The sequence below is a fragment of the Neomonachus schauinslandi genome, chromosome 1, assembly GCF_002201575.2.
Source record: "Neomonachus schauinslandi chromosome 1, ASM220157v2, whole genome shotgun sequence".
NCBI classification, from domain to species: domain Eukaryota; kingdom Metazoa; phylum Chordata; class Mammalia; order Carnivora; family Phocidae; genus Neomonachus; species Neomonachus schauinslandi.
In genome coordinates, this window is record NC_058403.1 from 135076599 (window position 1) to 135088655 (window position 12057).

General features: G+C 37.5%; 1 pseudogene; it reads right to left on the minus strand.

Annotated features, from left to right (window-relative positions):
* LOC110570673 overlaps positions 1 to 7360 on the minus strand; it is a 33122-nt pseudogene extending 25762 nt beyond the window's left edge.
* Positions 7361 to 12057: the final 4697 nt, after the last annotated feature.

The window sequence follows — 12057 nt, forward strand, 5'->3', positions numbered from 1 at the left end:
AAGAAAAGAAAAGAAAAGAAAAGAAAAGAAAAGAAAAGAAAAGAAAAAAGAAAAGAAAAAAAGAAAAGAAAGAAATCCACCTCTAAAGTTAGAATATGTCCATGTCAAGAGAAAGCTGTTCTTTCAGAGGGATCAGAAAAAGGGCAAAAGACTAATCCCAGAAGCTGGAAGTTGCCAGAGTGTAACTGTAACCACATCAAAAATGCTATAATTTTATGAGAGTTTTCAAGTGGTTTTTAAAATGATAAAGCAAGATTTGAGATATGAATAAAATATCTGAAAACAAAATGAAGTATCAAATATATGCAGATCCTAAGTCATAAATTCCTAGTGGGGGTTGTAAGAGCTATCAGCCAACTACTCAGAAGATAGAGAGGGTGTTCTGGAACAGAGATGGAGCTTACAATCTTAGAACCAATGTGTTCAGGGATGAGTTAGCGGATGCTACATGCATCAGGTTCACAGAACCTGAAATTGGATTCATCAGAAATTCAGGGAAAATCAATTAGTGTCCCCTTAAAAATCTATACAAAGAAACAGAAATGAGCCAGAAATATAGATTAGATAATATATAACTAGTTGTAACCATCTGATTAGGTAGCTCTGATCATTTTAACAGTAGGAACTAGTGGGCAAAACCAAAGGTGACCAGCCAGGAAGAAGGAGGATGATTCCAAGTGTTTGCAACAGCTTTTGCACCCAGGCCATTGCTGACAGGCACCCATTAAATTCACAAAGTATCTTGTAAGCAAACCAGTCTTCATGGTACCACCAGAATACACACTTTGGGAAGAGCTCTGGGTTACCTAACCAGGAGTCCTCACACCAGATACCGACTTCCTCCCATATGCCAAAATATTTTATCTCTTCACTGGTTTAATGCTCAGGGCAGGTCTCACTTGCCTCAAAATAAAACTGAAATCCTTGTCGGAATTCTTTTGCCTTTAATTCCTGCCCTGGTGCTTTTTCCTCTCACTGTTAAACTTTTCGACAATTCATGTAGGTCTGGCTTCATTTTAACATTGACACAGTCTCCCTGACTCCAATCAACAGCACTCAAACGGCTTTAAATCATGGAGTTTACTTCAATTTCTCTCCCATTTGACCATGGTTATTCAGCACCTTAAAATTTATTAAACCCTACTTTATTCTTTCTCCAAATATAACTTTCTGACTCAAGCTGTTCTCATCAGGAAACCCCTATTTCATCGCTTTACACTATACTTACAGAAACAGCCTTCTTTGATTCCCTGGCTCTGGTTCCTGACCTATTCCAGTCCATTATTCACACATGGTTGCCAAAATAATTTTCCCCCAACATTTTTCATTTCATCCCTTTAATCAAATATTCTGGAGGTGATTTCTCTGGCTAAACCCAGCAAATTAAATACATGTGTTTATCTCCATTATTTCCTGAAACGCCATTAAAATAACAGAGACATTTCAAAAAATGTAACTAGCAAAGACCATGAGAACAGGAGAAAAAGAGCAGAGATGTCTTGAGATATGAATAAAATATCTGAAAACAAAATGAAGTATCAAATATATACACTGGGGGGACACTGGGCAGCAGAGGGAGGAGTGACATCTGACTTCACAGAGCATTGAATATAAGCACCTAGGGTTGTGGGAGATAGATGCCAGCCAGAACCTCAGAGTCTCCTTAACTTAACCACCAAGAAGAGGAAAAAGCAGAGATGGGTGATTGACTGGATTGAAATAAGAGGACTATCTTAGTCTGTTGGACAGCTATCACAAAAATACCATAGACTTGGTGGCTTAAACAGTATTTATTTCTCACAGTTCTGGAGGCTGCAAGTCAAATCAAGGTATCGACCATGTCTGGGGAGAGCCTACTTCCAGGTTCACACGAGGCATCTTCTCCCTATGTCCTCACATGATGGAAAGGACAAGACAGCCCTCTGGGGATCTCTCATAAGGACACTCATCCAATTCATGAAGGCTCCACTATCATGACCGAACCAACTCCCAAAGGCCTCACCTCCTAATACCACCACATTGGGAGTTAGAATTTTGACATATGAATTTGTGTGAGGCAGAGCACAAAAATTCAGTCTCTAACAATGACTTATTAAAAACCCATATAAGGAACTCCCCTAGGTCACTTCTCCTCTTCCAATGAAGCCAACTGACAAGATGAATGGACACTGAGAAGTCAAAAAAAAAACCCAGCAGAAATCCATTATAGAAAACCCACTTTAAAAATAAATACGTGCCATTAGCAGTTTTAAATATATTACAATCCATTAGAGTAAAACAGAATTTTTATTATTCTCTACTCCAACACTCCTGATAAGGATGAGGAAATTTAGGCCTATCTGTGGCAGTGCCTTGCTCAAGTCCACTGTCTAATTATTGACAAAACTGAGATTTGAAGATGGGCCTCAACTCCCAACACAGTGGCTTTGCAACTATTAACTTCAAGATTGCCACATGAGGAAAAAATGATCAAATGAGAATGTCATCCTGGGATTAAAAAGGAGAACAGCAGAGGGCAAGAATGAATGAGTGTTTATCTTGTAGCAGCTACAGGAGATGAGATTTTTGAAAAGTCGAGCTTCAGGTCCTTACACAGATAGTTCTAGAGTTTAAAGTAGCATTTCATCAACTTACTTTGGCAAGAAAGGATATCAATTCTCTTTGATGGGATTTAATATGTGAGAAAAAAAACAATTCGCTTTATCTCCTGGGCTAAAATAACTTCTAGCATGTTTGCCATCCCCCTACCAAATCTCCAATGTACTTTCCTCACCCACCAGGCCCCACTAGTTCTCAGGTGAAGCGAATTTCCTACCATAAAATAATTCTGATTTATGAGTCATTCTCTTATGATTTTGTTTGTATGAATCAATTGGCCAGAGGCTGATTATGTCTTGGTGTATTCATGGAATTGAATGACTTATTGTGTGAAGCTAAGTAACAGACAGCTGAACCTACCAACCACTACAACTGTGCCATGAAATAGTGAGAAACTTCCCTCCATCTCTCCATACCTACTGTATCAGCCCTGAACTTGTACAGCAACTCCAGGTACCACTCTGTTTCCCAAGAAGACCCCTCTGAACAGACCCATTCATTTCCTGCCCTAATCTTACTTATCCTACTGTTCCCATAACTTTGCTAAAGTTATTCTGCAATTCTCTTGAGGCTAAGTTCAAATCCCTTTTCTCAAGTAGCAGAGTCTGCTCATTCTAATTATTTAAAGGACTTCCCTCCAGAGTTGGAAGCCTGGGGTCTAAATCCCGGGTTTGCCCCTTACCTATTTGGACCAATCACTTCATCAATTCCCTGAGCTCAGTTTCCTCATCTATAAAACTTTTAACAGTTTTATATACTTAAGGTACGTTGTAAAATTAATGAAATAATGAAAGTGAAGTCTTCGGCAAGGCACATAACTAATAAATATTTGCTCCTACAGCTGGAAATACAATATATCAAAATAGAATGGTGAAAATTGCATAGAAATTGGAATTAGAAGACTAAGTTCCAGAACAGACATTATTTACTGGGTAAAAGATTCAAGATAAGTAACTCAACCTCCCTGAACTCTATTAATATCATTTGAAAATTCATTCACTTAACAAATATTTATTGGGAGCCTTTTATAACCCAGACAGTATGCTAGAGTCTTGGGAGACAGTAATAAACAAAACAAAAAAGGATCACTATCCTCATAGGATGGGAATGACCATAAAACTAACATCAGAATGAGATGTTTAAAGGCAGAAGTACTTTCCAAATAGAGTTGTGTCATATTGCCTATACCCATAAAATCATAACATGGAATGAATAGTACATAAGATTTCATCAAACAATCTCATTCTAGCAGTGAAGAAACAGAGACTTGGATGTGACATCCACATTCACACAGCCACTGAATTGATACAAAAATTTGAATCTCCTACCTACCACAGTACCTTTTCTTACCACCACAGAGTCTCAATATATTGAGGTACCAAGTGCACAGGGCAGGTAAGTGAAGATGATAAGAGGGAGCATTGTGGAGATTTAAAGATAATAAACCCAACTGAAATCAGTTTGCTTTATGACCTTGGACATATTTTTAAACAATTCATAGCAGTATTTTTCACAATAGCCAAAAGGTGGGAACAACCCAAATGTCTATCAATGGATAAATGATGAAAAGGTGGCATATACATACAATGGAATATTATTCAGCCCTAAAAAGGAATGAAATTCTGATACATGCTACAACATGAATAAAACTTGAAGACAATATGCTAAGTGAAATAAGCCAGACAACAGCACAAATACTGCATGATTACACTTATGAGGTACCTGGAGTATTCAAGTTCACAGAAACAGCAGAATGGTGACAACAAGGAGCTGGCAGGAAGGAGGAAAGGAAAGTTAATTGCTTAATGGGTACAGAGCTTCAGGTTGAGAGGATGAAAAATTTCTAATGATGAATTATGATGATACCACACAGCAGTGTGAGTGTATTTAATCCCACTGAACTATAGCTTAAAACAGTGAAGACAGTAAATTTTATGTAATATATATTTTGCCCCAATGAAAGAAGGGGAAAAAAATTGCTGTTTTTTTATTATCACTGTACTGCAGCATTTTTAAAAATGCCAGCAAAATGCTCCATCCTCCCCAAAATATCTTTCCTTTAAATTCTAAAAAAAAATTGCTGCAGGTAATGTTGAGATTTAACTAGACAGACAGATAGATAATATATAAGCATTTAAATATGGTTATGTAATATTTCATATATAACAATACACATGTGTATATTTATGTGTGTATGCCTAAAATTAGTAAAATTTTATTCTCTTCTAATAAGCCTTATATTCTACATGGAATTAATTTGGAGAAATCTCCATTATATAGTGTGCCTCGACATATGTGGACTCAGCTACCTGTGCTCATTTTAAGAGTAAGTTCATGGGCGCCTGAGTGGCTCAGTCGTTAAGCGTCTGCCTTCGGCTCAGGTCATGATCCCAGGGTCCTGGGATCGAGCCCCGCATCGGGCTCCCTGCTCAGTGGGAAGCCTGCTTCTCCCTCTCCCACTGCCTCTGCTTGTGTTCCCTCTTTCGCTGTGTCTCTCTCTGTCAAATAAATAAATAAAATCTTTAAAAAAAAAAAAGTAAGTTCATAACAGGAATATCTGAACACACTTCAGACACAGTTTGTCTCTCCAATCCCTATGGTACTAAGATTCCTTCCTTTAAACATCAGATTTGAAATTAACAGTAACACAGTGATTGTAAAGATAAAGAAATGGAACCTGGCAGTGTGTGTCAGCTGAGGCTTGCACCCTGGAGTACTCAGGAATCTGGCTCCAATATGCAAAAAAAAGAAAGAAGAAAGGAAAGGAAGAAAGGAAGGAAGGAAGGAAGGAAGAAAAAGAAAGAAAGAAAAGAAAGAAAAGAAAGGAAAAGGAAAGGAAAGAAAGGAAAGAAAGGAAAGAAAGAAAGAAAAAAAGAAAAGAAATGGAACCTGGGTTAATTTGATTCTATCATTCCATATGACCACTTGGATTTTTACTTATGTTTAAATTTTAGAAGAGTGAAGTAGAATGCCAACTGCATTCTGTAATGTTTTTGTTTGGTAAGTGTAAGCTTCAGTTATATGTGTGTATCTGTGTCATCATTATTACCGAACATGATGCTGAAATATATGGTGGGGGGAGGATATTGAAAATGGTTTGCTCCAGCTATCAAATATGTTGGATACAGCAAGGCCTTAATAAATGTCTAATGAATGCAATGAATGAATGAATAATAAACTCAAAATGCAAATAACAATGTCAAAAACATATCTAATCCTCATTTGAAATAAATAAATCATGTACTTTTGGAGGAAATTACTTTAAAATATTCAGAGAGATCCTATCAGATGACAAGATCTTTGGAGCTGTAGGAATAGATGCCACACACAGAAACACCACAGGGAAGTAACATTTGAATGATTTTTTTCCTTTCCCATAGTTAGGTAATATATGTTCTGAAGTATCAGCTATGTTTATGAATTCTCCTGCATGTCTCCTTACCAAGGTTCCAGTCTCATCCTGCTGGCAGAATTGATGTTTTAATACCAATTCTATTTTCCGTCTTGGAGAAAACAATAAAGTTACCTTTCCTGGAAAGACTTGGATCAATTCTTCCCCTTCTCAAAATACAGGAAAATTGCACTACCATGGATAGATCAGACTTCAAATCTCACTCTACACAAACTCCTCATACATACACTCCAGGACAAATCATAATCAATTAAAACAATCTGTAAAGCAAATGATTGTCTTTCGTTTCATCTTTTTAAAGCACACAGTATATGAACTTTAGTTGCTTTTTCTTCTTTTTCGAGACCATTTGGAGGCTATTCAGAGGTGAAGTTGAGCTGAACACACTCACATCACTGGTTTATTTAGTTCTATTTAACCAATTATTTACCTACAGGGACAAGCGCAAACCAGACATCTCTCAGGGGGTCAAAACTAACACTTGCCTGCTATCACTCCACCAGAAGCCACATCTCCTTCATTCATAGAACAGTATGGATACTTACCTTAAACTGCTAGAGAGAAAATAGGCAGTCACAAACCCCCAGCCTTGCTGAGTCTGGTGTCGATTGGAAGAACAATATGTTAGGCACTGTTTGTTTTTGGCCTGGGAGAGAATTTCTTCAACTGGTAACCCACTGTGTCCCAAACACTGAATTATGGAATGGTTTGGTTTGTTTGGATCTGTTTTACTCTCCAAGAAACACAAAAGACACTTTTTTTAATGTAAAATTAAATGTACTCACAGTTCCTGTGGTGCAATTTAAATATGTTTTCAGTATTTCCTCCAGAAATTCACATAGAGTGTAAAATGATTTGCACAGCTTGAGTTTCTTTTTTTATTGACATAGAATTAACTCTGCTGACTTGATAAAACAAAACTAAATTAAGCCAGAATTACATTAATTTTGTCTTAAAAAAAATCGCTGCTTCAGTTAAGATAGCCTTAGTGGAAATACCCGTTTTATGCTTTATTTAATTCTGTGGAGTTTCTATCTCATTTAAGTCTAAGTATTAAACTGCTTCATTTGGATTTTTTGTTTACTTACTAGTTTGGCAAAGAAGCAGTGTGGCTGAGACTTTCTTTTAATGAATTCCAAACCTTTCAAAATGTGAAGATCATTTGGACTGACTAGGCCACACATAAAAAGCTTGTAATAGAAGTGAAGTTCTAATAAATTCCACTTCCCCTTGTATGTAAAGTATTCTCATAAATATAAAATCAATAATACAGATAAATAATCCAACTCTTCTACCTCTTTTCCTTAATAGAGTATTTCTGTCAGAACCTACCTGAGAATCTTGCTCCATGGCTGACTCTCATAACTAATCAGATTTTTCTCACTCACCATTCTAAGAGAACATTTCATGAAAAAAAAAAAAAAACATGACATCCACCCAACTGCCCCTTGGCCTCCACATCAGATACCCACTGCCACAATATTGCATAACCACCAACAAAACATCAGAGGCAGAGACAATCATGTATTGTTCATGCATATGGGGTGGTTGGCTGGGGTGGGGGGCTGCTGATTGTGGCTGGGCACAATCATCTACCTTAGGATTATATAGTTGTCAACTCATCTATGCTGCCCTCATTTGGGAAGAGAGGGTAACTCATCCCTGTTTTATCATAGCCTTGGATATTAATTTTCTATAGCTGTCTTAGCAAATTACCACGAACTTAGCATCTTAAAACAACTCAATTTATTATCCCATGATTCTACAGTTCAGAAGTCTGGGTTATCTTAGCTGTTTTTTTGTTTTGTTTTGTTTTGTTTGATAGAGAGCAAGAATGCGGGAGGGGGGCAGAGGGAGAGAGAGAGTCTTAAGCAGGCTCCACGTTCAACACAGAGCCTGACACGGGGCTCGATCTCATGACCCTGAAATCATGGCCTGAGCTGAAATCAAGAGTCAGGTGCTTAACTGACTGAGCCACCCAGGTGCCTGGTTAGCTGGGTTTTCTACTCCAGATTTTACAACACTGAAATTAAGCTGTCGGCTACCTAGGCTGTTACTGTGAGGCTCTGGGAAGAATGTACTTCAGAGCTCATTCGTTTGTTGGCTGAATCTATTTCTTTATAATTGTAGAATTGAGGTCCCATTTCCTTGCTGGTTGTAGCTCCCAGAGGTTTTCCTCTGGTCCTCACATGTGAGCCCCTACATATCAGAGCCAACAGCAAGACATTGAATCTTTCTCATGCTTAGAATCTCTTATTTCCCCTTCTGCTACATCAATCTTTTGCCTCTTCTGCCCATTTTCTGACCCCAGACTAAGAAAGTTCTCTGCTATTATACTGTAATTACATTGATCTTACCCCCAAAATCTAGGCTAATCTTCCTATCTTAACCCTGATTACTTCTGCAAAATCTTTTGCCATGTATCCTAACACATCTACAGGTTCTGGAGATTAGGGTGTGGACAACCTTGAGGGCTGTTCTCCCTACTACAACTAAAAGAATTTTCTTGCCATGGCAGAGGAGAGAAGGTAAGCCCACTCAAAGTACTTTTTAACAACAAAATGACCAAATCCAGTCATAATATCAAGCCCAGTGTCAGAGTGGGAGGGTAATACACAGTTATATGACAAAGAATGTGGATTCAGGGAAGGTGAAAAATTGAGGTCACAGTTTCCTTAAGACAAAAGAAATATTAAGAGTGGTGACAGTGTTAGGCATATTAACCATCTCTAAACACCATGTGGTAGGCAAGAGTAAATGTCTTCACAACAGAGGTGGTCCAAAAGGCAGAATCACATGTATAATTACTATCAGCATCAACATACAATGAACAATCATTAGTCAAAGGTCTTGTTCCTCACTAATGCCTGGCATACAACAGATATTCAAAATAAAAATAGTATTACGACTAATGCTCTATGCCAGGAACTGTATGTGCTAAATAGCAAACATGTGTTAATCCATAACAATTCTATGAAGTAGGTATATTATATCTCCTGTACATAGACATTTCATAGATGATAAAACTGAGGCAAAGAGGTTATGAAATTTGCCTAAGGTTATACAACTATTAAGTGATAGAGCCAGGATACAGACCCAGAAAGTAAGTAAATATTTGATAAAAAGGAAGATCGATCTGAGATAGATCTCAAAATCCCTATCAAGTATAGGATGACTTTGTGTGAATTTCACACACAAAAAAACTTACAATGAAAATTTTAGATTTAAAAAAAATTTAATTGCGAAAAAAAGCTTAATTTCAAAAACTGAGTTCACCATTTATAAGTACAATAAAACATAGTCACTGCAAATTCAGATTAGCAATAGGTACAATATATTAACAAAATAACAACTTTTCCAAAAGGTCATAGGCAAATGAGTAACTTGTTTCATCCAGAATATTTAATTGGTTTGAAATAAGGAAAGGAATCCTTTTCTAGATGTTGAAGCAAAAACTGTGAGACTTATTACTATTAAAAAAAAATCTGACAACTGATAATTCATTCTGATGCCCTTGGGATTCTAGAATACCCCAGTGACAGCTAAATCTTCTCTATTATAAAAACAAAACTTAAAATTCTTACACTTACCTTAAAGGTTATAAGCACTGGTTAACAGCCATGCTGATGGATAACATCCATCAAGGATGGATTCAATTAATCATCAATCATTTGTTGAATGCATTCTATGAGCAAACCCCCTGACTAACACTGTGAAGTTTCAAAGTATATCACTGCCCTCAAGACCACTACAATACATATTAAGAGCTCCAAATACACCAGACGATTCAGGGCATTTTCTCAATAAATGGGTTAGTTGGATAAGATGTATACACACAAAATGAATAACAATACTAGAGCATCAGTGCAAGATGTGTGGAGATAACTATAGCTGAAGGGCTAGATGATAGAATTTTCTATTTTAAGATCTCTCAGTTCTATGTAGGGAATGGATTTGCTCAGAGTAGGAATGATATTTGGGAGGCCAGGTGGTAGGCTTTGTGCTAATGAGAAATCACCATAATCCCGACCAAGATGATGGCAGTGAACATAGGGAGAAATGGACAGATTTGAAATATATTTTAGCGATATAATCAGTAATATTTATCAGTCAATCAGATGGATGGGAAGAGGGAAATAGAAATGGGGAATTCTAAGACAATGCTTAGATGTTTTGCTTGGACAGAGGCAAAGGGTGGTACTAAAGAATGGTGGTATTAATATATGATGTAAGCAAAGCTAGAGTGGAGTAACAGAGCTGTGGGGGAGATTTAGTATTTCTGATTATACTGTGATATATAATATACATATATGTATACATATTGTACATATATAGTATAATGTATAATATAGGATTATATTATGTTATATTTAAGATACAGAGGAAGATGTATTGAATTTGTAAATCTGTAGCTCAGAGAAATCTAAATTAGAGATCTAAATTTGGAGGTTGTCCAATATAGATGTCATTTAAACCTTGGAACTGGATGAAATCACCTTGGCTGAGAGTGAAGAGAGGGAAAGGAACAGGCAAAATTCCAAAACCCATACAATACCAATATTTAGAGATGACGTAGAGAAGGTGAGGTCAGCGAAGGAGACAGGGAAGAAAAAAAACAACGTCATGTCATGAAAATCAAGAAGGTAAATTTCTTTAGAAAGGATGAGATTGACTGAAACATCCTGATAAAAGACTGAGTTACATTTGTAAATTTAAGTGCCCATTAATTTTAGCATTGAGATTTCGGGTGACCTTGAAAAGGACAGTTTCTGTGGAGTGGTAGGGACTGAAGTCAGATTAAAAGCTATGTGGGGGGTGAAGACAGTGTGGACAACATATTGGAGGAGTTTTATCACAGAAGGGAACAGAAAAATGGGCAGTGGTTACAGGAAAATGAGAGGCCAAATTTCTTTTAAGTGTGTTATGCTAGGACAATGGTTCTCAGAATTTATACCTTACATAAGAATTAACTGATGGGCTTTTTAAAAAAACAATTGTGGGGCCAGAGTTTCTAATTCAGTAGGTTTTGGTGGAACATGAGAATTCCCATTTTTAACAAGTTCCCAGGTGATGCTGTTGCTGCTGATCCAGGAGTCACACTTTGAGAACCATGCCCTAGAATATGTGTTTGTGCTACAGAAAATGGGCCTGTATAGAGAAAGACATTGGTGATAAAAGACGGGAAGAACTTTAGGAGTAAAGTTTTGAAAATGTGTGAGGGCTCAGGATCCAAAGAACAAATGCTTTTGATTGTAGCAGGGACATTTCTTCCATGGAAAAGGAAGAAAGGAGAGGTTGGTGCCACCTCATCTTTTGCCCTTGCTCCCCACATTCAGGATCCCTTAGCACCTCTCTATAGGCTCCCTCCGCTCCCAGATCTAAGTCTAATCTGAAGCAGTCAGATGGGGTTTAAAAGCCTGATCTGGTTCATCACACAGAGGTCACAGTGCAACACTGGTCAGTTGCTCTTATTGCTAGCACTCTTTTGACTTTCTGCCTTCTTCCCCCCTCCCTGCCTTGCCCCATCCTTGGCACCTGTACATCTGCTATGTTCCTTTAAACTAAGACTATATTTTTGCTCAGTGGAACCCTATGGATGCTGAAAAAATTACTTTTGGGGTTGCTACTCTACAGCAAGAAGGGGTAAAGACTATGGTTACTTCAACCAGAGAATTTCTGCTGTCATCTAACTTATATATTAGGGCTCTGAATATTTCCTTTGAAACAACAGCAAAAGATTTAAAAGCTAGTGCCTTGTAGATGACTATGTGTCCCTAAGTTCTAGCTGTCTTCTATAACATGAATTCCTACTTTCTTCACCTGTCATAACTCAGTCTCCAACACAGACACCTTTCCTCCCGCATTGCTCAGTGACTGGAGTCTACTCCTAGACCCCAGTTTTCTATTGGGCACTCGATTTCCTGCTGCTATTCTTAGTCAGTGCTCCGAAATTCTTAGGCCTATGGTCTGCCTAACTGAAAAGAGACCCTTCTCTCTCTTGGTTGAGCTTTTTCAATGCCAACCGCTTGTCTAGATGAATGTCACAT